This window comes from Sciurus vulgaris, assembly GCF_902686455.1.
Source record: "Sciurus vulgaris genome assembly, chromosome: 2".
Classification (NCBI taxonomy): domain Eukaryota; kingdom Metazoa; phylum Chordata; class Mammalia; order Rodentia; family Sciuridae; genus Sciurus; species Sciurus vulgaris.
Genome location: NC_136462.1, coordinates 35,936,733 through 35,958,163, shown reverse-complemented (window position 1 = coordinate 35,958,163; position 21,431 = coordinate 35,936,733). Strand labels below are relative to the sequence as shown.

The 21,431-nt window shown below is 45.1% G+C and overlaps 1 protein-coding gene across 5 annotated transcripts in view; it reads right to left on the bottom strand.

Annotated features, from left to right (window-relative positions):
• The window catches only part of TMEM229B (transmembrane protein 229B), a 41,853-nt gene that overhangs the window by 15,017 nt on the left and 5,405 nt on the right, over positions 1-21,431 (bottom strand). The gene's annotated exons all lie outside the window — the stretch shown is intronic.

The window sequence follows — 21,431 nt, the reverse complement described above, 5'->3', positions numbered from 1 at the left end:
ACAGAGGTGCCCAGGTTCCCTCCTCCTCCCCCAGGTTCTGAGAAGCAGCAAATCCTCTCCCTTTGTCCCTTAAGCTGACAATATATGAGGCAGCAAGGGATCTGAAAAGCGAAAGGGCAAGGGCAGGTTGGGAACCTGAAACGCCCTGTGTAAATGTGCTTCTTTGGGGGACATGCTCTGGGTCTCGCCGCAGGGCCTCTGCACAGAGAAAAGTGAAAGGCAGAAGGCGTGACTTGTGACACACTTTGGGCTGCCAAGTTCAGCCTTGCCTGTCCCTCCCCAGCTCCCCCACAAACAGGAACCTCCAACCCTCCCCCACCTGTTCAGCCCCCTCCCCCTCCCAGTCTGCCTGATGGAGGGCAGAGGTTGCCGAGGCACATACCTATCACCTCCAGGAAATGGCCTTAATGAGGCATGTCCGATACTCGCTACCACCAGCAACATCATGACCCACAGCTTTGGGCATTCAATCCCACCCAGAGGCAACTTCCCTTTCCCTGAGCCTAAGCAGCCCACAGTAATAGCACAAGTCAAAAGAGAAAGAGAAACCAAAGACCACATCCTGCCAGCAGAGCCTGGCTGGGGCCGCAGTCAGCCCTGGAAGCCGGTTGCTGGCTGAGGTGCTGCCTGGCAGATACAGCCCCAACGGTCAGAGCAGGTCCCTCCAGGAACCAGCCTCTGCAGGACACCTCCTGCTTCCAGGTCTGAAGTACCCCCAGCCCCCAGCTCCCCGATGGGTGTGCACAAAATGCTAGCATAGCAGGGGTCCCTGCAAGAGCACAAGCTGTCCCAACTTCCTCTGACACTCCCTGGCCCTCAAGAGCAGGTCACAGGGGACAGAGCCGGAAGCCTTTGGAGCATACGAATATGTGAAGAGCCCTTCAGCAACTCACATAAGCAGAACTTAGGCTTTTTCCAAGTACATCACTTTTCTTGATTCTCTCAGGACTCCTGTGGGGCAGGAAGGGCAGAAGTGATCACCTATACTAGGGATTAAAACACCGAGACAGCCCAACCCTTACATGTGATTCAAATCCCAATCCCCACGCTGTAGTCATCCCTCTCCCTACACTGCACACCTCTAAACTGCTTCCCACCCAAGCCTCCTCCTTAAGGCACCTGTCTGCACAGGCCTTTCTTTTCTTTTTAAATTCATTTTACTTAGTTATACGTGACAGAAGACTGCATTTGGACACATGATACATAAATGGAGTATAACTTCTCATTCTTCTGGTTGCACATGATGTAGAATCACACCAGTCATGAAATCATATATATGTATAGGGTAATAATATCCAATTCATCTATTATCATTCCTACCCCCAAACTCCCTCCCCTCCCTTCTGTTTAATCCAAAGTAGTTCTATTCTTCCCTAGCCACCCCCAACTTATTGTAAATTTGCATCTGTATATTGGAGAAAACATTTGGCCTTTGGTTTTTTGGGCTTGGCTTTATTTTGCTCAGCATGATATTCTCCAGCTCCATCCATTTACCTGCAAATGCCATAATTCTATTCTTCTTTAAGGCCAAGTAATTATTCCATTGTGTATATATACCACATTTTTTTTAATCCATTCATCTGTTGAAGGGCACCTAGGTTGGTTCCATAGTTGAGCTGTTATAAACATTGATGCGACTGTGTCACTGTAGTATAATGATTTTAAGTTCTTTGGATATAAACTGAGGAGTGGGATAGCTGGGTCAAATAGTGGTTTCATTTCAAGTTTTCTGAAGAATCTCCATACTGCTTTCCAGAGTGGTTGCACCGATTTGCAGTCCCACCAACAGTGTATGAGTGTACCTTTTCCCCACATCCTCATCATCCTTTTTTGTTGCTTGTGTTCTTGATAATCGTCATTCTGACTGGAGTGAGATGAAATCTTTGTGTAGTTTTGATTTGCATTTATCTAATTGCTAGAGATGTTGAACATTTTTTCATATATTTGTTGATCAATTATATATCATCTTCTGTGAAGCGTCTGTTCAGTGCCTTAGCCCATTTATTGATTGGATTATTTATTGTTGGTTTTTTTTTTTCTCGATGTTATGTTTTTTGAATTCTTTATATAATCTGGAGATTAATGATCTATCTGAGGTGTTTGTGGTAAAGATTTTCTCCCATTCCATAGGCTCTCTTCACATTATTGTTTCCTTTGCTGAAAAAAAGCATTTTAGTTTGATCCAATCCCATTTATTAGTTCTTGATTGTACTTCTTGTGCTTTAGGAGTCTTGTTAGGGAAGTCAGTTCCTAAGTTGACATGGAGGAGATTTGGTCCTACTTTTTCTTCTAGTAGGCTCAGGATCTCTGTTCTAGGGCCTAAGTCTCTGATCCACTTTGAGTTGAGTTCTGTGCAGGGTGAGAAACAGGGGTTTAATTTCATTCTGCTGCATATGGGTTTCCAGTTCTCCCAGCACCGTTTGTTAAGGAGGCTATCTTTTCTCCAACGTACATGCATTGCACAGGGCTTTCATTCAGTGGGATCGTTCAGTCCATCCTGAGAGCCTCTTACTTTGCAAACACTCAGTTGACTTTTTCTATCCAGCTTCTCCTTCAACACACCTGAGGTGCTCCTGGGAACTTGAAGGGGCAGGAACCACACATGGTGTCAAGCCCTTTTATCTTCTGCCTCTTCAGCAGCCCACATGTTCCTGCTCCTTCCAGACCCTGTTTGCACCTCACTCCCTCATGAAGCCATCCACAGCCTCAGCTCATCCCATCATGATGGCCCCTCACGACTTTAACCTTGCTTCCCTTGGCATGTGTTCCATCTGAAAATTATTTCATATGTGTCTGTGTGCCCTGCCAGATGATGAATTCCTAGTGACCATAGAATCTCTGCTGGATAGATAGACAAAAGGCAGGAAAGTTCAGCTAAATTGTTGGGTGGTAGAATCATCCAGCATTATTAACCAAGCCGAGCAAGTCTGGTGTTTGTCTCTAATTTCTAGGGTGCCATCATAGAAGGGTCACTCCCACTAAGCACCATTAGCTTGGGTCTATGAAGCAGGCATCCTGAGAGACACTGCAGACTCCCACATGGGCAGGGGGCCAGAACGGTGCAGGTCAGAGAATAACAATGCCTACTCTGTTATTTCTACAACTCTCAAAAGGCACAGCCAGTTTTCACGCAGGAGGATTCATTTCCCAAAGAGGTTTAACCAGCAGCTGCTGGCAGGAAATTCCCTCTGCATCATTTTCTCTCCTCTATAACTATTTAGGGTAAGCTGGGCTTGCAGGATTGAGTCTCTGCTTCTTCGACCGGAACTCAAATCCTTTGGCCCCTCCCACCTCCGTGGCCTGGAACCTAGGTCTAAAGCAGGAAAGCGTGTGGCAAATGCCTTCCCTTTTTCTTTCCCATTCTCTTCTTCCTTAACCCTTACCAAAATCTCCCAGTAAAGGGAAAAATAAAGTATGCTCACACTAAACACAGAATACCCCGGACTGGATGGCTGCCCCGTCCCCTCCTCCACTACCACCCAGTTCTCCAGTGGACACCACTACTTATCCTACAATTCATTTTAACTGACACTATCTAACCCAAGATAATACCAGATCCTACATTTCGAGGGCTCATCCCACCAGATTGTCCCCATTTCAGATGCAAATCAAGCTGTAGATTGTCATTTACACTAATTTTTTGTTGTTGTTGTTTTGGTACTAGGGATGGAACCCAAGGGTGCTTTACCACTGAGCCACATCTCCAGCCCTTTTTATTTCTTTTTATCTCAAGACAGAGTCTCACTAAGTGCTTGAGGTTCAGCTTCGAACTTGTGATCCTCTTGCCTCAGCCTCCCAAGTTGGTGAGATTACAGGCTTGAGCTACCACACCTAGCTTGTCATCTATACTTCTGACCAACTGGCTGCAAACTAGGGTTCCTATGATCCTTGCTTGGGTCCGAATAATTTGCCAGCATGGCTCACAGAACTCACAGGAACACATACCTTAACCAGGACAGCCAGCTGAAGAAGCAAGACATGGGTCCCCCCACCCAGTAACTCCATGTGTTGTGCAACTGGGGAGCTCATTAAACTTTGTTCAAGAGCTTCCTCTCTAGCCCTCCCTACCCCCACCTTTCCTGGAAGTGGTGGATGGACTAAAGGTTCCAATCCTCTAATCCTCTGATCTCTTGCTTTTTGGTGATTGCCAACCCCCTTCCAGAGGTCACCTAGGAACCCCACCCCAAGTACCTCATTGGCATATGCTTTTTTTTTTTTTTTTTTTTCCCTCGGTACTGGGATAGAACCCAGTAGCACTTTACCCTTGAGCTACATCCCTAACCCTTCTTTAAATTTTTCATTTGGAGACAGGGTCTCACTAAGTTGCTGAGGCTGGCCTCCAATCTGCTATCTTCCTGCACCACCAGGCCTTGCTAAAGGAACTCTTTATAAATAACAAAAGACATTTCTATCACTTAGCAAATCCCAAAGGTTTTAGGATTCTATAACAGAGATCAGAAAAAGAACAAATATATTTCATATTATATACATTTCCCTGTACCCATGTGCCCACAAAATAAAAAGAGCCCCAAAGACCCATTAGGGAGTCCCCCAGTTCTTCCCACAGGACCTAAAGCAATTGCTTTTACTTATCCTGTAGCAAGACCAACCCCGAGCACTAGTGAATTTGGCAACTTCCCAAACCAAGGAGTGACCACGCATAGCTTCGCATAGCTTGGCCCCAGGGGAAGCCCTTGTTTAGCCAGATCTCCCTGGGAAGCAAGGAGGAGGCATTGGAAAGTGGGTGGAGATGGCAGCAGGGCCCCCACTGCGCTTGACCTTGTCCTTCCACTCAGTACCCTCCCTCTGGGCTTGGATTTTATTTACCTGTCTGCCTGACATCTTGCCTTATCTTCTGTTTCACTCCAAGGCCACCCTGTCCTGCCACCCTCCTCTCTTTTTCCTTCCCATCCAGCTCATCTACCTTATATGCCCCTTCCCACGTCCCTCTGAGTATAGCCTGATTGCTCAGTTCCTGCTCCTGGGAGGGTGGTCTCTGGCCCTCTGCCTCTCTCCCTTCCTTCCCAGCCTACTCCCTGGCACTGGGTAGCTGCTGCGTGCTGCCTGAAAGGCTGGACAGCTGCTGGGCTCTCTAATTAGCTGCCTGGCCGCTGTCCCGGAGTGAGGCATGTGTTACCGTAAGGAGCTGCCTCACCTCCCCTTCATCAATAATCCTTTCTGCAGATCCCATCAGACAGCAGCCGGGGGCCCTGGAATCCTTATCACATGAGAACACAAGCCTCTGACAGCCAGAAGATGGTGGCTTCACCCCAAAGTGACCAAGAATTTATCTGGGTTTCCCCCGTTACTGCCTACATTCTTAGGGTGACCCCCAGGTTACCCACCACACTATGCCTTCAGCCACAACATGAAGGTGTATGTGTGCCTGCCCTTTGTTGACTTCAGTGCAGGCAGAGAGAAGTCCAGAGGGCCTTTTGGAGGACCAGGCTGGAGGGAGTGTTACACGCTCCGCTTCTCATGGACTTCCACAGCCAAGCCACCCCAGGGGTTTCCAAACAACCAGGGAGTCTAGTCCAAGAAGTCCTGTTTATTCAAGCTGTTGTATTCTGGCAGTATTCACTAAAGGCCAGACACTGTACGAGGTGTGAAAAACAAAGCTTTTGACCCCTGGAGCTCACAGGCCAGTGGGAAACAGATAACAAATAAGCAATCTCACCCATATTAGAATATCTGATATCATACCATGAAGAAGAAGGGCCTGGCGGGGGAGAGGAAAAAACTGGACTCTGGAGGGCAAGTCATACTCCGTAAGGAGGTAGCATTCAGGCCCCGATCAGAAAGATGAGGACGTAACAGGGGTTCCCTTGAAATTGTCCTTCACTCCCCACCTCCTTTTGCCCTTCCATCCCTCTCTGATCCTTTGGCTGAAGAGAAGCTCTACCTGGATGTTATTTGCTAAGTCACTTTTTAGATTCATGGAACCCAGATGGCCTTTTGTTCTGTTTTTGCATTACTGGGGATTGAACTCAGGGATGCACTACCACTGAGCTATATCCCCAGTCATGTTTATTTTTTATTTTGCCCAAGCTGGACTTGAACTTGCAATCCTGCCTTAGCCTCCTGAGTACATGGAATTACAGGTGTGTGCCACCATGCTCAGCCCCAGATGACCTTTGGGGTTTTTTTGGGGGTGGGGGGGCATCAGGGATTGAACTCAGGGGCACTCAACCACTGAGCCCCATTTCCAGCCCTATCTTGTATTTTATTTAGAGACAGGATCTCACTGAGTTTCTTAGTCGCCTCACCTTTGCTGAGGCTGGCTTTGAACTCGCGATCCTCTGTCTCAGCCTAACAAGATGCTGGGATTATAGGTGTGCACCACTGCGCCCAGCTCCCAGATGACCTTTGTAACACCCTTCCTTAGTAACCAGCACAGAAGGTAGAAGTCACTGCATGAAGATACACGACTTAGCTGATGAAGACCCTGTCCAGATGGCAGCCTCCCTGCCTTCTTTCCCTCTCCACAAAAACTTTTGGCACTCTGAGGCGCTAGAGCCTCTATCTTCCTCAGGGCTGGCTTTGAATAAACCTAATTCCTATCCACCAACAACTTCTGCCTGAATTTTGGTCACTTCTCTGGATAAGCAGTCTGGACGTTTGATCCAGTAATAAGAAGCCATGCAAGGAGTTCTGGGGAAAGTGGGTAAAGGGACCAGTAAGTGAAAAGACCCCAAAGTAGGTGAAAGATTGTATGAACCATAGTAAGGTCACATAGCTCAGTAGCATAGTGTCACATAGCTCAGTAGCATAGTGTTTGCTTACTGAGGCCTTCATAATCAAGAACATCCTAAAACAGGTGATTTTCCCATCTGGGACACATCTGGTTGGCACAAGGATCACATATCCGAACACCACTTGTCTACCTCTGCTGCTATAAAAACCTGTGGCTCTTCCCCATGGATTCAGGAAAGGAAGAACTTAGAATAAGAAAGGTGAGATTCTGGGGCTTGGGTTGTGGCTCAGTGGTAGAGCACTTGCCTAGCATGTGAGGCACTGGGTTTGATTCTCAGCATCACCTATAAATAGATAAAAGTAAGGTCCATCAAAAACTAAAAAAAGAAAGAAAGAAAGAAAATTGAGATTCCAAGCAAGGTTGATCAATTTGAGTAGGATGGCTATTGCACTGGGGACTCTCAATCTCCCTTCTGGTTGCTGTCCAGACTGGGTCATTTCTCCTTTAGTAGACAGGATGACTCACCTGACCTTTACCAGCGAACTAGCACACCTTGATTATCTCCTGAAAACAGGACTTGTAAAGACCAAAGACAAGGCACAAGCCAAGAACAGGTAGTGCTCAAATAGACTTTTTTTTTTTTTTACAAACTCCAGAACTGGACTATTCAATTGGATAACTACTAGTCTCTTTTGGCTACCTAAATTTAAGTGTTAATTGAGTAAAAATGGATAAAACAAAAAATTCAGTTCCTCACTTGCACTAGCCACCTTTCAAATAGTCAGCAGCTGCCTGTGGCCAGTGTTGGTCACATTGGACATTTCCATCATCACAGAAAACTCTACTGAAAACTACTGCTCTAGAATTTGCTAAGGGTGACCAGAAGATCACCAAAGACATCAATAAAAATCAAAAGACCAAAGATCACCAAACCTAAAGTTGAGCTCGATCCCCTTGTTCTTGAGAATCCTCTCTTGAAGAGGCACCTGCCTTCTCTCCCTCCCTCAGGCACAGGTCTAGTTAACTAAGGCTGCCCTTGGGAGCTGCAGGGGAGGGTTCATCTCTGTTCATGAGAATCACTGCCTGCTGTCTGAAGAGTGCCTTATCTCCAAAAGCCTAGGAGAAGGCGTTGGCTCTCGGTGAATGAGGCCAGGTCCGGGTCTCTGGTTATAGGTCAGACTCTGGGATGCTGCTTGGAGGGTTTGAAAACTCCCCCACACTTACGGGTCACCTTCCATGTGCCAGGTAGCTTCCAACAGGTCATCTCCTCAGTCTCTTCTCAAGCCCGAGACAGGGATGAGCACAAGCTGGCTCAGGAAGCAAGAAAGCTCAAAGAAATGAAAGGACTTGCCTAAGTCCACAGCTAGAAAACAGAAGGGCCTAGGCCTTACAGGGCTTTTCCCCCTATTCCTCCCACTCATGAGAGAAGGGGAGATGGGGATAGGAACTTGGAGGACTTGATTTGCCTATAGCAATGGGCCATCGACAGTTGACCACAGTTTCTCATGGAAGACAATCTCTTGTGAGCTGCCCTTTGTAGCCAATTCAAGTCCATCCATGGCTCAAGAGAGCCTCCTCCCCAGGGTCTGCCCACAAGGTGCAACAGGAAGCCCACGGCACTGCTCAGGGTGGGGACATGGTAGGGGTCACAACATAGACATGCAGCATTTCTCCCAGGCAAAGAGGGGAGGGGTATGATCCAAATTTATTTTAGAAAGTTATCTGAACCATGGGCTCCTTACCGTTGCATCTTCATAGCCTGGATAGCATTCGACAGAGTATCCATTTGCCAGACTGGTTGTGGGGAGGGGCAGGGTACAGGTTCTCAAGAGAGAGGGGGCCTGGGCAAAAGGGACCTGCAGGGCAGGTGTGTGATGGCAGGGGCAGCGGGGAAGACTGAAGAATGACAGCTGACATGGGAGAGTTGTGACAGTCGCACTTTGCTATGTACCTGACCAGACTGGGGCTGCCCCTTTCCTTGAACTAATGGCCCATGGAAAAGGTTGGCCCACACTTGGCTGAGCGCCGACGCCAGCCACACCAGGCACTTCCAGCAACCCTGGCTCCACTCAGCCTCTTGCTGGACAGCTCCTTCCACTGACAGAGCACCCAGCCTTGCAACAGGCTCAAAGGATGGCTCCAAACAGCAGTTAGGCAAGAGTAATTAAAGGGAATGTTATCTCAGTCAGTCTCTCATTAGGCACGTAATTAGACTGTTGAAAATAATTAACATTCCTTTTGACAAAGGAAACGAGACCCATTACATTCATTAGGCCAGCCTAGAACCAGCCTGAGGCAGGCCTAGGCCGTGGGTGAGTGTTTGCATGTGACAATGATACATCGGTGTATCTACTGCAGATACTAAGAGCATATGTGTAGACACAGAGAAAGAAAACCTGAGAGAAATGCAAGACCATCAGGAGGGCCAGCTGAGAGTACACATCTGCCTCCCCTCAAGACCCTGGAAATGGCAGAAAAGACATTTTCTAGGAAGAATATAGCCCTTACAACAACTGAAGACAAGAAGGAATTACTTGTGCTCCCTGAAAAGAGAAGGCGGGTAGGAATAAATTGGTGGAGAAACCACCCCGCAAAAAGTAAAACCATGAAATAATAATAATGGTTGACACTCATGTAGTTCATATATGTGACAGACATTGTTCTAAGAACTTGCCATACGAGGATGTGGGGAAAAAGGTACACTCATACATTGCTGGTGGGGTTGCATTAGTGCAGCCACTCTGGAAAGCAGTATGGAGATTCCTCAGAAAGCTTGGAATGGAACCACCATTTGACCCAGCTATTCCACTCCTTGGCCTATATCCAAAGGACTTAAAATCAGCATACTACAGAGATACAGCCACATCAATGTTCACTGCTGCTCAATTCACCATAGCCAGATTGTGGAACCAACCTAGATGTCCTTCAATTGATGAATGGATAAAGAAACTGTGGCATATATATACAATGGAATATTACTCCGCCATGAAGAATGATAAAATTATGGCATTTGCAGGCAAATGGATGAAATTGGAGAATATCATGCTAAGTGAGATAAGCCAATCTCAAAAAACTAAAGGACGAATGATCTCACTGATAAGCGGATGAGGACATATTATGGGGGGTGGGAGGGGTTAGCGTTAGGGTTAGGATTAGGTTTAGGGTTAGGGTTAAGGAGGGTGGTAAGAATGGAGGAAGGAAGGATTGTATAGAGGGAAAAGAGGGGAGGGAGGGGTGGGAGGGAAGGGAAAAAAAATAACAGAATGAATCAAACAACATTACCCTATGTAAATTTATGATTACACAAATGGTATGCTTTGACTCCATGTACAGAGAAACAACATGTATCCCATTTGTTTACAATAAAAAAAAGAACTTGCCATATGTTATATCATTTAAATCCCACAAGAATTCTTTGAGATATAGACTATTATCCCTACTGTATAAGGGAGACCCAAAGCAATTACCCCGCTACCTCAAGGTTGCAGTGCTAGTAAGGGCCAAGGCGAGGATTTGAACCCAAGCACCATGGTTGTTGATCCTACACTTGCCAGAGAAGCAGCTCCCAGGACTCCATGTTTGGAGGCAACAGAACCAAGGCACACGAGGGGCCCTGAGATGGTGTTACTGGATTAGGACAAAAACTGAGACTGTGAAAGAAGCACCGAATTTAGAAACAGAAAAAGTTGTAGACTAAAAAACAAAATCAGTAGGGCCCACAGAACGGAATGCTTTAAAAAGTATTATTACTATCCTTTGAGGTACAAGAGAGGCTACTGAATCTATGAAACCAAAAACTGAAAAGTTAAATATCTTAGGAATGAAGGAAGTAAACGTCCTATATAGAATATGTATTACTTTCAGAATTAGGAAAGTTTTTATTTATTTTCCTTTTAACTGGAGGCCAAGCACACAAGAAAGGTATTTTTTTAAATGCCTAGCACAAGATAGATGCCCAATAAAATTTTGTTAAATGAACTACTTTGCAAAGAAAAAGGCAGTGAATGTCGTCCCTGGCACAAAAGATTGGTCTGTAACTCACTGGCCCCTGAGCAAATGCTCTTGCTTCTGGATCTCAGCTCACAGAATTCCCTCCATCTGGAATGTTCTGGTCTCTCCTGTCTGTTTGTCCACATTTGCCTGTCCTCCAATGCTCAAAGATTTCCCAAACAGGGAAAAAAAAAAAAAAAGATTGTCCTTCTTAGCAAAAGGCCCCAGCAAGACAACAACTACCTAACCCACCATAATCCCTCTTTCTCCAAGCTCCTAAAGGTACCTAATTCTCCAGGATCGTGGGACAGCTCAGGTCAAGCTGTGCTGCAGGGTCACAATATTGACAATTTATATACCCTTTACCTTTCAGTGAGTGGAAGACTTGTCTTGCAGCTTTATCCTAGGCAGCCTAAGGACACAGAGAGGGCACTAGACTTCTTATACCCCACTGTGCCCAATAAAGCTGAGTGCTTTTGCAATAACATTCTTACATGTCAGCTGAATGACAAATGAGCTGTTTCTGTTGGAAGTAGGAAGAGGAAAACAATCATGAAGATGAGGTGACTTAACGGGGCGGGGCTAACACACCCACTAGGGGAAGGCTAACACACTTCCCCTTGGACAATGTCCCCCAGATGGACCTCCTGATCCCAGAGAGCTTTGAATTTCCACTCCTTGGGCTGGCCAGAAATACCTGTAAATCCAAAGTGGGTGGCAGGGATGGAATGGAACAGACATAAAGAGCAAATCCAAGGAGAACAATGGTGGTCATCAGAAGTCTTCTTGGGCACAAAAATTCCAGCTCTGGACTTTCTACCTTTCAAATGAACATATTTTCTCTCCCAATTTGCCCTTCCCTTTTCTTGCTTCTCTGTTGTTTTATTCCTTCCCTTCCCCAGGATCAGTAATCTTCTAGGGGGCCACCATCTTAATGCCATAAGACAGGGTTAACTTTGGGATCTACTGCTACTTGTACATAAAGCTGTTCTGACACCTGTTTTGTCTGCAAGCCCATAATAATGAGTCAGGCTATACTTGTTAAACCACAGCTTCTGGGTTTTATATGGTATTTCATTTCAAAAAAGTTTTATTGCCAGTCCTGTTTACACTGCCTCTTACCTTCAGGCCATGCTCCTCTCTTCTGAGATCTCACACAGGCTTTCTGGGGCAAATGCCCCGTTTCCAACTCCCCACCACCATCCCTACCACCTAATTCCAAATAACCCCCCACCCCAGACACAGGCACTGACCCCCTCCCTCCTCAGGCTCAATGTCCCAGCTGTGCGCACATTTGAAAAATGTGCAGCAGACAGCTGAAAAAGTCTTTAAAGAGACACACTGAGTGCTAAAGGGATTTGAGCAAACCATCTATTGCACAGGTTCATTTATTTATTAGTTCAAAATCCTGTATACACATCTATTATGTACAGACCACTGGATGCTAAGTAGTTTGGCATATGAGTGTTGGCCCACAGAAGTGGGTCCAATTGCTTTTATATTTTTATTTTATTTATTTGTTTGGTTTGGGCACTGGGGCACTCTGCCACTGATCTACAATCCCAAGTCCCTTTTGAAATTTTTTTTATTTTGAGACAGGGTCTCCCTAAATTCCCAGGTTGACTTTGAACTTGCGATCCTCCCACCTCAGATTCCCAAATCACTGGGATTATAGGTGTCTGCCATCAAGCCATCAATCATCAGTGGGCTGATTGTTTTTAAAACACTGGAAATATAAAATCTTGGGGAGCTGGGGTTGTAGCTCACTGGTAGAGCACTTACCTAACATGCATGAGACCCTAGGCTTGATCCCAGCACTGCACTGCAAAATAAAAAAAAAAGAAGAAAGAAAAAATTGCAGATAAAACCTTGAGAATTCAAGCCAGACTTGGGGGTGCTCTCCTGTACTGTAGTTCCAGCTACTCAAGAGGCTGAAACAGGAGGATCACTTGGGTCTAGGAGTTCTAGGCCAGCCTGGACAACATAGCAAGACCCTGTCTCAAAAGAAAGGAAGGGACTGGATGTGTGGCTCAGTGATAAAGTGCTTGCCTAGCACACCAGAGGCCCTGGGTTTGATACACAGCACCATGCAGGGTGAGAGAGAGAGAATAAAAAGAAGGTACTGTGGCTTCAGCACACATATAAATTTTGTTTTTTCTAAAAGCAGGTTTTATATCATAATTTATAATTACTTTAATTTCTTTTTAATAACCTATGGGATCCTAATGTCATCAGCACTCAGGTCTCTAAAGGACTTAATCTAACCTGAATAGTAAATTAGGGATTATAATCTTAAATGCTGACAAGGGTCAAGCAGCCAAGGCAAATTAGTGATGCCTATTAAGAAACAACACAATTAGTGCAGTGCTATTAAGAAAGCCAGACTGAAAGGACTTGGTGAGTGATTTATGGGAAGGAGGAGCTAAGGGAGGAGTTGGGTATGATCCCCAGACTTCTGACTTGGCAATGGCGGTGTCATTCCCTAAGAGAAGAGGATGCAGGAAGAGGCACCAGTCTGGGAATCTGGGATGAGCTGCGTTTCAGATGCTTTATGTTTGAGATGCCAACAGGACACACAGAATGGCCAGTTGGAGGCTGGAGATGGGTGGGGGGCCCAGGTGGAGCACTGCGGAGGAGCAGTAGGCTGGGGCGAAGGCATGTGAGGTGACAACCAGGGCTGGTGGAGGACAAGGTGCCGGGAAGAAGGCTGAGGAAGGACACCCACGAAAGGGCCCTGGGACACCAGGGAAATGGAGGCAGGAGAGTACCAGGCTGCAAAGGCACGGGGCACAGGGACTGGAAAGACAGCAGCACAAGATCACTATAAACATTTAAGGAGAGGCTGCAAAGGGAGGTAACTGAGGCAGTGACCTTGAGAGGTGGCTCGAGAGATCAGCTGGTGAAGGAGAGGACAGAGAAAAGCTGCCAGCTGAGTACCAGACATGAGAGAGATGCCCTCTCTCCTCTTCCCGTTTTTTCTTTCTCTTCCCTACCCCCTTTCCCTTCTCTCCCTTCCTCTCCCCTCCTCTTTCTCTTTCCCTTTCAAGATATGAGAGATCTAAGGATGCTTAAGTGCTAAGAGGAAATAGTGAGGGAGAGGCCGTGGCTGGGGTGTACACTATGGGGCACACACAGGCCCTGAGCTGTCTTGAGGTTGTGAGAGGAGAGTACTGTCAGCCATAATCCCAGGGCGGGCAGGACACATGTGCAACTTAATTTTTAATTTAATTTAATTTAATTATTTATTTTTGCAGCACTGTAGGCCAAACCTGCAAGGCCAGTGTTCTACCTACCCTAGGTTACATCCCCAATCCACATGTGTCGTTTTAATCCCCTTTACATAGAAGGGCCTAGTTCTTTGCCCTTCTGCCCTTCATTCAGACCAGTAGGGGGAAAGGTGTTCCGCACAGACAGTACCACAGTATGTGGGGAGTGTCACAGGTACTCAGAGGAGGGGCCCTGGAATGTCTGACATTCTGCAAATCCTACACAGCCCACCAACAACTCCCAAGTGGCTTTAAAATGTTCCACTGAACAACACGGAAGTGAAAAGTTTATAAAAGTATCCATTCCTAAAATCTAATTCTCTTTTTGAAATAAAGATGAGGTATTTGTGCATGGTTTTTGATTTTCTGCAGTACTGGGGGTTGAACCCAGAGCCTCCTGCATGCTAGGCAAGTGCTCTGCCTGCTCAGAGGCTGAGCTATACCCTCAGCCCCTTTTGCATGGTTTTAATGTATGTTGAACTGTCCAGGAATGCCATTAGCATGTCAATTGAATGGACACCATGCTCTATGTTCTCTGGAACTTTACTAAGAAAGGTTCATTGTTTTGGAAAATCAAATCAACTCCCAGAACCACTTTTCTACCACTTTGGTAGAACATTTTCTTAGCAGACTCAAGGCCCTGAGTTTGATCTCTAGCACGACACACACAAAAATAAATGAACAAAGTAAAAAGATTAAAAGGTATGTATATAGGTAGATCATATTATCTGTGTGTTTTTTTTTTTTTTTTTTTTTTTTGGTACTAGGCTTGAACCTAGGGGTGCTCTCCCACTTAGCTACATCTCCAGTTCCCCAGTCTTTTAAACTTCTTTTCTTTAATTTTGAGTTAGGGTCTCACCAAGTTGCCCAGCTGGCCTCAAACTTGTGATTCTCCTGCCTTAACCTCTCAAGTCACTGGGAGTACAGATATGTACCACTGAGTCCTGTACTATCTATGAATTTTATTCAGACTAATTAGGAGGCATTATAAATACTTGCTAAATTAAAGGGAATACCACTGTAGATCATGTGCCCTGAAAGCAAGGGGAAACTTCAGTGCCAAGGGGGAAAAGAAATCAATCAGAACTAGGTGAATTCAAATAATCAGTTCCACAGGATAAAGACAAGGATTTTTTTTTTTTTAACCCAAGGGCCCTTAACCACTGAGCCACATTCCCAGCCCTTTTTTGTATTTTATTAGAGACAGGGTCTCACTGAGTTGCTTAGGGCCTCGCTAAGTTGCTGAGGCCAGCTTTGAACTCACAATCCTCCTGCTTCTGCCTCCTGCGCCATTGGGATTACAGGTGTGCGACACTGTGACCAGCTAAGACAAGGGTCTTTAATCATTTATTTATATATTTTGTGGTGCTGGGCACTAAACTCACGCCCTCACCGGGTTAGGCAAGTGCTCTACCACTGAGAGACACTCTGCCCAACAATGGTCTTTTACTGACATTGATGTGAAGCTCCCGGATGATGAGTACACAGACAATGTGGTCAACATATGGGGCCTAAGAACACCTATTCAATCGGGTACCTTTGGGAAATTTCATTTCCCTGATTAATTCAAATTATACTCTATTTCAGCACTTCCAGCATAATGACAATAGGAAGAAAATCTCAAGTCATCTGGAGGGGTCAAGGAAATGATAAATGGTTCAATGTCTGGAGGCAGGGATGTGTTTAAAGGAAGCCAAAGAAATAGGTGCCAGGCTTGATCTGTGGAATATCTTCCTTAATGGACGAGAAGATGAGTATACAGTATGTAAAAGGATGCTTCAGGATATTTATGGAAAATGCTATATCGTGAGGAATCATGGACAGGAATAAGGATAGGGAAGTGAGCATCTCAGAGGACCTCCAATAGGTTAAAGTGGCAGAGCCAGAAATATTTACCACCTGGGCTGAGAGGGGCTAGTTATTTAATGGTGGAGGAAAGGTGAAGGTGGCCCCAACTCCCACGTGCCTTGCCAAAAGGGTAAAAAATTTAGAAAGAGGTGCCCTTCGACCAAGAGGCGATAGCTGATTTATGTGTCTTCCACAATATGAGGACACCCAGGAGCCTGGGGAGATGGGGAGGGAGTGGCCTCCTACATCATGGAAGGTCCAGAAGCAGGGCTCTGCTGGCCTGGCCTGTCCTCGGACATACACAGCTTTGATCACTGCTCTTCACAGTTGCCTCATCAACATAAAATAAAATAAAACACAATAGACCAACTTATATCCCATCATTATGAATTTCTCTATTGTTTTCATGTTTTTCCATGAGCATTTATATATATGTTTTTTTAATATAAAATGTCTGATGAAGCAGTTATAGGAATTAACAAGCCAATTGACGCTCATATGAGTAGCCGCATCTCTTCCCAGATGGGAGTCGGGGAACAAGGCTTTCTTGTCCAAAGCAATACCCAGTTACAGGAAATGCCTCCAGGGGCATCAAGCTTCTTGGCATGAGCTAACTCTGCCACGGGGCAACAGGGCCCCACCACATTAAACCAAAATGCCACCCTTCAGCAGGTATGTCCCCCTACCACCTTGAGGAGGCACAGGTTCATCCCAGAGTCATGGGAAAATGAAAAGTCTTGGTTCCGGAGTTGAATGGGACTGAGCAACAGGCCAAGGCTGAAGTAAGGCAAGAAAGACTCTCACCACAAGCCCAAAACTTAAGAGGGCACCAAAAAACAGGAATCGAGCCAGGCAGGGAGGTGCATGCCTGTAACCCCAGTGACCTGGGAGGCTAAGACAGGAGGATCACAACAAATTCAAGGCCAGGCTCAGCAACTTAGCCAGACCCTCAGCAACTTGGTGAGATCCAATCTCAAAATAAAAAGGACAGAGGATGTAGTTCAGTGGTTTAAGTCCCAGTACAAAAACAAAAATCCTTAGGAATCAAGATAAATTCTATTTTAATGCAATTTTAAAAAATCAAATAAATGAACCATTGTCAAAAGCTATGTAAGATTTTATGATGTGTGAAGAATCCAAAGACTGGTCCCACCTTTAGTGCCAACACTAGCTTTGTTGAGAAATGTCATTCAGCACAAGACCTTATAACAACTCTAGGAATTCAAAATTTCTTGGATTTTTAAAAAAGGCAGTAATAGAGCCCATATTATAAATTACATAATCCTCACAGCAAGGTCTGGGGCAGAGTCCTGCAGTCAAACCCATTAACATTTTTTGCAGTAACATGTATGAATACTCTGCCATGCGAAAAGACCATTGAAGGCCTTGTTAGTTCAGGTCAGCTCTTGCTATCATGGAGTTAAAGCTTTCTGACAGTGCAGTGGCTCATGCATTCAATTTCAACCTTTCCAAAAACTGAGGCAGGAGGGTTGCGCAAGTTTGAAGCCAACCTGGGCAATTCAGTGTGACCATGTCTCAAAATAAAAACAGCTGGAGGTGTTGCTCAGTGGTAGAGTTCTTGCCTAGCATGTGGGAGACTCTGGGTTCAATCCCCTGCACTGCCTGAGAGGATAAGGAGAAGAGGTTTCAGATTTTGACATTGCCAAGAAAGGACTGTGGGTCTTATTAGCATTACATAAAGAAAAAAAAGGAGTAGATTGGACCCAAAATGTTTGCTTTAAACTAATGCTGAAAGAGAACTGCTAAGTCTTTGCTGGTGATTAACCAGAGGAAGGCAATTTCTAAGTCAGTTAGCAGACTTATTGCAGTATTTTTCTCCAGTCAACAACTAATATTATTAAATACCTTCTGTGTGTAAAACCTTGTGTGAAGAGTGCTGAACCCTCAGGAACTTAAAAATCAGTGGGAAAAAAAGAAAACAAAATCACACATGGTTGAAAATTGAAGGGATCTAATCCACATTCATTTTTTTTTTTTAGTACTAGGGATTGAATCCACAGGTGCTCTACTATAAAAAGTATCCCCAGCCCCCGCTTCTTTCTTTTCTTTTCTTTTCTTTTTTTTTCTTTTTTCTTTTTTTTTTTTTTTTTTTAGACAGGGTCTTGCTAAACTGCTAAGACTGGCCTCCAACTTGCAATCCTCTTGTCTCAGCCTCTGGCAAGAAGAATAAAGACTGTGTTTTCTAACTGTATGTTCACTGTCTTTTGCATAAGAGAGTGTAATAATTGCAGCTTAGTGATGACATGACAAGACATCAAGTACAGTGGTTTTAGTCAAATATACCTTTGTGCCCAGAGGGCTCTGACTTTAAAAAAGAGTAGATGTGGGAGGGCAATGGAGCAGAAAGAGCCCTCCAGGCAGGGCGATATTGTGAGGCAGGATGAGCATGTGCAAAGCAGATCACTGTGCAGGTGGACTAGGCTTTGGTAAAGGGCATAGTAGGAGTTGCTGGAGCAAGAGGAGATAAGTTTAAAAAAGTAAATAAAGGCCGTGCATGGAGAGCTTGAATCAGAGGGAAGAATCTGCAAAAACCTCCCAACGCAGCATTTCCCAATCATCTACATGCCACTTGCCATGGCTTCCAGCTACCCTTATGGGAAGTGACAGAGCACAGTGGTTTAAAAGTGCACACAGGCTGGGCGCGGAGGTACATGCCTGTAATCCCAGTGACTTGGGAGGCTGAGCCAGCGGATTGCAAGTTGGAGGCCAGCCTTGGGAACTCAGCAAAACCCTGTCTCAAAATTAAAAAATAAAAAATAAAAAAGGATGGGGTTACCTCAATGGTGGAGTGCCCCGGGTTCAATCCCCAGTACTGCAGAAACGAACAAACAAAATAAAACATAAAGTCTATGTGAGTTCAGTTGGAGACACTATTTTTTCTGAATCTTTTTGACCTGTGGTTGGTTGAATTCACAGATGCAGAACCCATGGATACGGAGGGCTAACTATATAAGAACTCAATAAATATTAGTTGTTCTCATCAACTTCTTTATTTCAGTCAATTTTTCAGTAAAAGATATATACTCATATATTGCTGGTAGGACTGCAGATTGGTGCAACCACTATGGAAAGCAGTATGGAGATTCCTCAGAAAACCACCATTTGACCCAGATAGACCACTCCTTGGTCTACACCCCAAAGACTTAAAATCTGCATACTACAGTGATTCAGCCACATCAATGTTTATAGCAGCTCAATTCACAAGAGCTTAGTTATGAAACCAACCTAGAAGCCCTTCAATAAATGAATGGATCAAGAAATTGTGGTATATATATATATATATATATATATATATATATATACACAATGGAATATTACTCAGCCTTAAAGAAGAAAACACATTTGCAGGAACACAGATGGAGCTAGAGAAGCAAAGTAAGCCAATCCCTAAAAACCAAAGCCCAGATGTTTTCTCTGATATGTGGATGCTGATCCATAATGGGAGGCAGTGGATGGAGGAACTCTGGATTGGGTAGAAGGGAATGGGGGAAGGGAAGAGGGCAGGGGAGTGGGAAAGATGGTGGAATGAGATTGACATCATTACCCTAGGTACTTTGTATGATCGCATGAATGGTGTGACTCTGCATCATGTACCACCAGAGAAATGAATAGTTGTGCTCTGTTTGTGTACAATGAATCAAAATGCATTCTGCTCTCATGTATAACTAATTAGAACAAATAAAAATAAAAATTTAAATTTAAAAAATAAATAAACTGCTTTGCCATTACTGGTTAACAAAAAGAAAAAAAAAAAAAAAAAAAGATGTACCGAAAGATGTACCGTAGCCTCACCTTAAGCAATAATATCCATGACATTGTGGACTCATTGTGACAGTTTTAGTTTTGGTGATATGCATATAAGATGTTAAATCAAAATTCTTACATAAGGCACCAAGATACAGTGGACATAACACTGTCCAGTGTGACCCCAGTTATCAAGAAAGATATGCAAGCTTCCTTCTCAGTCTGAGGGTGCATCACAATGGGCAGGCTGGAGGAGCACCTCTGTAGAGAAATTTGGGGAGTGCTGTTGCTGTGCTGTGATCTCACCCTACCCCCACCCTGAGGGCAAGCTGCTGAGAGGGGCCACAACAGGACTGCACAGGAAACTTGATGTCTGCTTCCTGCAAATAATACAGGGTGGACTGGCCTCTGACCACCAACTGAGACATTCAAAGGGTAAGACACAGACCAGCCATCCGCTGTCAAAGGTCAAGGGAGAATACTGAGCTAGGGGTCAGTCTGCATACCCAGGTTCACTGCACCAAAGGATGTATGATTGGTTCCTGGGACTAATATGGGCCACACGCAAGAGAGGGCGGGCAGGTCAGGGGAGGGAATCCTGGGCTGAACCAGGTCAAATTCAAGTACAGAATGTGAAACATATACTAAAAGCACTTTACTGTGGCCTTGCTTGGAGTTTCTTCCCTAGGGACAGGCAGAGGACCAAGCGAGGTGAAGTTTTAAGATAAGATGCAAGAGGTGCTGCCCTGCCCAAGCCGGGTGCAGTGGCAAACACCTGTAATCCCAGAGGCTCGGGAGGTAGAGGCAGGAGGATTCCAAGTTCAAAGCCAGACTCAGCAAAAGCGAGGTGCTGAGCAACTCAGTGAGATCCTGTCTCTAACTAAAATACAAAATAGGGCCTGGGATGGGTTCAGTGGTAGAGCACCCCTGAGTTCAATCTCCAATACTGCCCCCCCAAAAAAGAGGTGCTACCCGTGGTGTAGGAAATTATGAGCAGAAAGATATACAAAGGCCGCCTCTCATCAGTTGTCCCACTGAAACAAAGAAGGAATGAATGGCTTGACCCAGCCCTTCTTCACAAGAAGGGACTCACTCCAGCTAAGTCTTTTAACTTCCAATGTGGCTTCTTTCTCCTCAATTCTATCTCTGCTCTTCCAACTCTGACTTCCTCCAGTTTCAGACCAGCTAAGTTTTTAACCTGAGAAAGGCCAAATATCCAGATTCTGGACCACCCAGCATAATCGCCAGAAGAGAGGTTACAGAATACCTTGTCCAACATTCTTAATTATTAATTCTTAATAGATAGGGAAACTAAAAGCCAAAGAACTCATGTCATGCCCAGGGTGACTGAGCAGAGACAAGAGCCCAAGTCTCCTGGCCTCAAGCACACTGTAGCATCATGCTAACTCTAAGAGGGGTCAGCTCACCTCCCCTTGGCCACTACCTCAACCGTTATTCTTCTTCTTCAAACACCTCAAAATGGTAGAGGAGATTTATAGCTAACCTGCCTGGAGTAAACAAGTGTGGATCTCAATAAACTAGCTAGTCATTAGTTTTAATTTAATTTAATTTTGGGGGGTACTGAGGATTGAACCCAGGGTGCTTACCCACTGAGCCACATCCCCAGTCCTTTTTATTTTTTTATTTGGAAACAGGGGTTCACAAAGTTGCTTAGGATCTCTGGCTTTGAACTTATGTTCCTCCTGCCTCAGCCTCCGGACCCACTGGGATTACAGGCACCAGGTTAGCTAGTCATCTTTGAATGGAGTAATCAGTGGCCATAAATACTTCCTCAGAAGGATTGGCAGTCTAAAGCTTTCTGTACTTTGCAGAGTGTACCTGGGATACAAGTCAAAATCAGGTCTCCC